Below are 5,226 nucleotides of genomic sequence, written 5' to 3'. Positions count from 1 at the left end.
CAGCTCCTTCTTGGGACTTGGATGTGGTCCTTAAGGCTTTAATTAGAGACACTTACAAACCATTAGCATCAGCCGATCTTCGAAACTTGTCCATGAAGGCACTTTTCTTTGTAGTTTTGGCAACTGCAAAATGGGTTGGGGAATTGCAGGCACTTTCAGCGGGGGTGATTGGAGGGGAAGAGACTTTGTTTTGCATTATTTATCAGAATTCAGAGCGAAAACAGTCATTCAACAACCCGCTTCCTAGGGAATTTGTTCTGATATCTCTCTAGGAGAGAGTGGGTAGAGACGATGAAGAGAGACCTATGTGCCCAGTAAGAGCACTTCATTACTACCCCATCCTAGAGTGCTTTTTGTCTCTCTTAAGTGCCCAAACAAAACCTTATCAAACAATGCGATGGCCTTCCTTCTTAGACAGGTCATTGGGCCTGCATCGGGGGCATTGCCCACATGATCGACTCTCGAGAGAGTATCAGGAGCCCACAGAATTGAAGATATGGCTACTTCGGTACGTTTTTGGACCAACACATCAGTGTCATCTAATCTGAAGGCTGGGACGTGGAGGTCTAATTCGGTTTTTTCATCATTTTACTTAAAAGATGTAGAATTAGTATATAATAATGTCCGTTCCTTAGGTCCCATTGTGGTGGCAGGCGGAGTCATTGCTTAACCACTGTGATCACTGTTTCCTCTCCTCTACACTGAACTTGGCTGGGGAGATGGAATTATTACATCATACCTTCACATGCCCTGACAATTAAACCCTCTTAACGGAATTGACACCTTGAGAGGCAGAAATCGTTAAGCTCAAGTCATCTAGCATCAATAATTGAACCCCTTCAATGGAAGTGACATCTTGAAGGACCTAGATCATTGAATGCAGGACACCATGTACCACCAATCGACCCCTTCAATGGAAGTGACACCTTGGAGGGTCTAGATTGTTGAGTACAGAACCTCTCTCACAAGTCGTAAGTGTCCAAAACATGACCAGACAGATGGGAGAGGACCACTATGCCTGCGACTTCGTCAACAGAGCGACCACAGAGGCTGCCTAGACAGTAGCTCCCCATGGATTTGGCCCTGACATGGCGACTGACTGTGACACATCGTCAGAAGTCAATCAAGGTAAGCTACAATTCAGGCAACCTTCCTAGCATCAAACTGATCATTTCCCCCCATCCAGCTAAATGTGGGGAATTGGCAAATGTTGATTGTGCAGTTGAGTATTAAACAAATGTAATTTTCAATTTAAAATTAGGTTTCTAATACTCACCTGTACAATCAACATTAGATCAGAGCAGTTACAGGTCTCCCCATACACCTGCAGATATCAAAAGTGGAGATTCCAAGTGGTGAGGTTTCCAGGAAGGATACCACACAAGTCCCAAGCGCCCTTGGTTGCCTTATAACTTTCTGCTATCGCTCTGGACTCAAACATTGAGCCGGCAGATAGCTCTTGTCAGAAAAGATGACGACCAAATCAAATATGCTAGTTGGATAACTAGCAAACGACATGGATAGACAATTATAAGCATGTTACTATGCTACATACGTCTACAAGCTCATTAAATTAATGGAATCTTTTATAATTCTATCATTAATTAACATGAAATTTTTTTAATTAACTCATATAATTGTCTTTCATTCGGGACTTAGTGTGTATATTATACTTACGTAAATGGATTAAACTAAATTGGAAGCAACTTGCTGTAACAAGATCTATCGGCAAATGTTAATTGTGCAGGTGAGTATTATAAAACTAATTTTAAATTGAAAATTACACAAACACACACACACACACACACACACACATATATATATATATATATATATATATATATATATATATATAATTATACATATATATATATATATATATATATATATATATATATATATATATATACATATATATATATGTATATATATATATATATATATATATATATATATATATATATATATATATATATATATATATATTCAAGCCAATAAAAATAAGAAATCTCAAATCAATGAAGTTAAGAATTTAGTAAATAACAGAATCCCCCCAATGGTGAAGTTGAACATCGATGACAACACTTTTACTTAAAAGGAATATAAGACGAACAAAAGAGGAAGTGAATCCCTCTGTCAATAATCTCATAATCTAAAGGCACCTTCAGTAAAGCCACCTTCTGCCACGAGAGAGAGAGAGAGAGAGAGAGAGAGAGAGAGAGAGAGAGAGAGAGAGAGAGAGAGAGAGAGAGAGAGAGAGAGGGTCTAAGAATTAAATAACCCTTTAGAATATACAATCCCGTTGTCCGGGACTTGTCATCCAGTAAATCCAAGAGACATTAGCGTCGTCTCGAGTCAACGGGAATAATATATAAAAATGTTTTTTGTAATCCATACTTCACATTTCCCTATTGTTTTCTTTCTTTATTTACAGGACGTTAAGTGATCCCTTCATAATTCAGGTAGCGCATATTTCCTTTTCTTTTAATTTTGTATCTTTTTATATACCTTTGCATCTTCTCTTTTATTTTACTTCTTCAAAATTTCGTTTGATACACTACAGATTCATAGGTTAATAACATATCGACATTCAGGCAAAGGAAACAACTTTTTCCCCTTGGGTCCTATTCTAAATATCAATACATATCTGTTTACCCTCACTTTACTTCTAACATTCTTTAACTCGGAAGCATATTTCTTTTATCTAAATATTTTCATTTCAAAGAAGTTACTTTCGTTAAATAACAAATAAATGGGTAATCGACGAAGACCTGATTTTAGGATATATAATTTGATTGTACAGATGACCTATCTCACTAACCACATCGAGTTCTTCAAAATTAAAGTACTCGTAAATCTGTGATGGCATCAAAGGATATTTTAATGTTAAATCTTTTTACGAGTTTGGTGGTCTTTGGGTTTACCTATATAAACAAATAGTTGATTTTATGAACACAACTAGCAGAGATAACCGTCGATGCCCTGATGTAGAATTAAAAAGCGATCTCAGTATATGCACCTTGTCGATTCTCGTCAGTTATCTTTGTGATGACCCATTGAACCACACGTTTTTTTTAACTCCTAGATAATTTGGTGGAAATTACAACTATGAAGATGAAACATTTCCAATGTTAAGGTGGAGAGGATATTCGTAACAAAGGCAGCCTAACTTTCCTTCCACCGCAACACAATCCAGGAGGTTCATTTTTCCATTTCATAGATACCACAGTGATAACAGTTTTGTGTCATCAAGTCAATTTGTACTATCTCTTCTGTTTCATACCGATGTCTTGGGTCATAGGTGAGGGTACCATGAAGTCACTGTTTTGGATAGAACGTGTGTGCTCCAACTTCTGCACACCTAACAATCAATATGGCGATTATTCTCCTCTTCTTCCTGTGTTTGTTGGTTTTACTGAGCAATCATTCTTTGTTTCTTAGTCTGAAGTCAAGTTGTTCTTTTATTTCTTTTTTCCTGATTAGTGCTGCAGTTCTTTGTTGATTATTTTATAGGAGAGAATTTCTTAGGTCTTTGTCATCTTTTTCATGCTGGCATTAATGTTCCTTATATCTGAATTTTTAAGAGGGTGAGGGTTCTGCCTGGCCCCCCATGTATATATATATATATATATATATATATATATATATATATATATATATATATATATACATATGTACATGTATATGAACCTCTTTTGGGGTGAAATCACTTTGTAGAAAACTGAAAAAATATAAGAATTTTTTAAGACTCAGTCATTAACCCATTTCAGCTCAGTGGTACATATATGGCACATTAACAACATGATGCAATATTGCATCATACATCGCTCTGGGCTGAGACAAGCCTGAACAAGTGTATTGGGAATGCACACCAAACCTGCTACGACATGTTCATATTAGTACAGTCCCTCAAAGCTGCTAGTCTGTGCTCTGCTGTCACCTTGAAAAGAAGTGCCGCTGTTCTCTGCCCAAAACAATGGCTTCCTGTACAAAGTAAGTATATTTTGCACATTTCTTTGATAAATATGTTCTTTTGGTAATTGCATTTGTTGAACAAATAATAAACTGACCTCTCTATTTAACTTTCATATTTGTCTAATCCATTCTTTTTTCTGCATATCATTTTATATTTGCTGTGCCATATATGGTTCGCTGAGCTAATGCAGGTACATTTTTTTCTGTGTACACATATTTTATGAATATCGAATTTGTAGCATATTCTAAATCCATTTCATGTTTCATATTTCAGATCCCTGACTATGCATGACATTTTAGCTATATTAGAAGAAAAAGATAGTAATGCAAAAGTTTACATTGAGCCTACAAATATGGGCCTATTGACTGATGAAGACTCTGCTGATGAAGACGATTGTGGATTGACAGATAATTTATCCGGCAGACAACTGACTGGTAATGCTGAAGCTGTTTTCCATGACGAACGGCGTACAACTAAAGATGATTGTGAACCTCGAGTGGTAATGATGAAGCTATTTCCCACGACGAACGTCGTACTGCCGAAGATGATGGTGCGGCTCATAGTTCTTCACCTATCAATAGCTATAAGACTCCCAAATGGAGTCTTGGCACTTCTCTCACACCTGGTGACTGTATGTTTCCCGAGGCAAATTATGCAAAATATAGGGATTTTACTCCATCTGAACTTTTCGAACTATTTTTTGATGATGATATGATGAATATGTTAGTGGATCAGACAATTATCTATGCAACTCTCAAAGGTGAAACAGACTTCTTGGTAACCAAAGATGAAATGAAAGTGTTCATTGGAATTTTGATAGTGTCTGGCATCGTTCCTGTATCTTCTTGGAGGATGTTTTGGAGAAAATCATCTGTGACAAGAAATAAAGCCGTCTATCAAGCAATGAGAAGAAGATTTGAAAAAATCATGCAATTCATGATTTTTTTTCTGATAATTCTAAATTAGATACAACTAACAAATATGCCAAAGTTCGTCCACTCGTTAGACATCTAACAAAGAAATTCATTGAGCATTTTCAACCCGTGAAGTCACTCTCTCATGATGAAGCAATGGTCGAATATTATGGTAAACATGGGTGTAAACAGTGCATCATAATGAAACCAATTAGATTTGGCTATGAAGTTTGGTGTTTAAATTCACACGATGGTTATCTAGTCACCTTTGATCTTTATCAAGGACGTACCTATGATGGAAATGAAGTGAACTGGAAGGTATTTGGCAAATGTGCT

Source organism: Palaemon carinicauda, chromosome 19 (genome assembly GCF_036898095.1).
Source record: "Palaemon carinicauda isolate YSFRI2023 chromosome 19, ASM3689809v2, whole genome shotgun sequence".
Classification (NCBI taxonomy): Eukaryota; Metazoa; Arthropoda; class Malacostraca; order Decapoda; family Palaemonidae; genus Palaemon; species Palaemon carinicauda.
Note: the sequence above shows the minus strand (reverse complement) of the source record.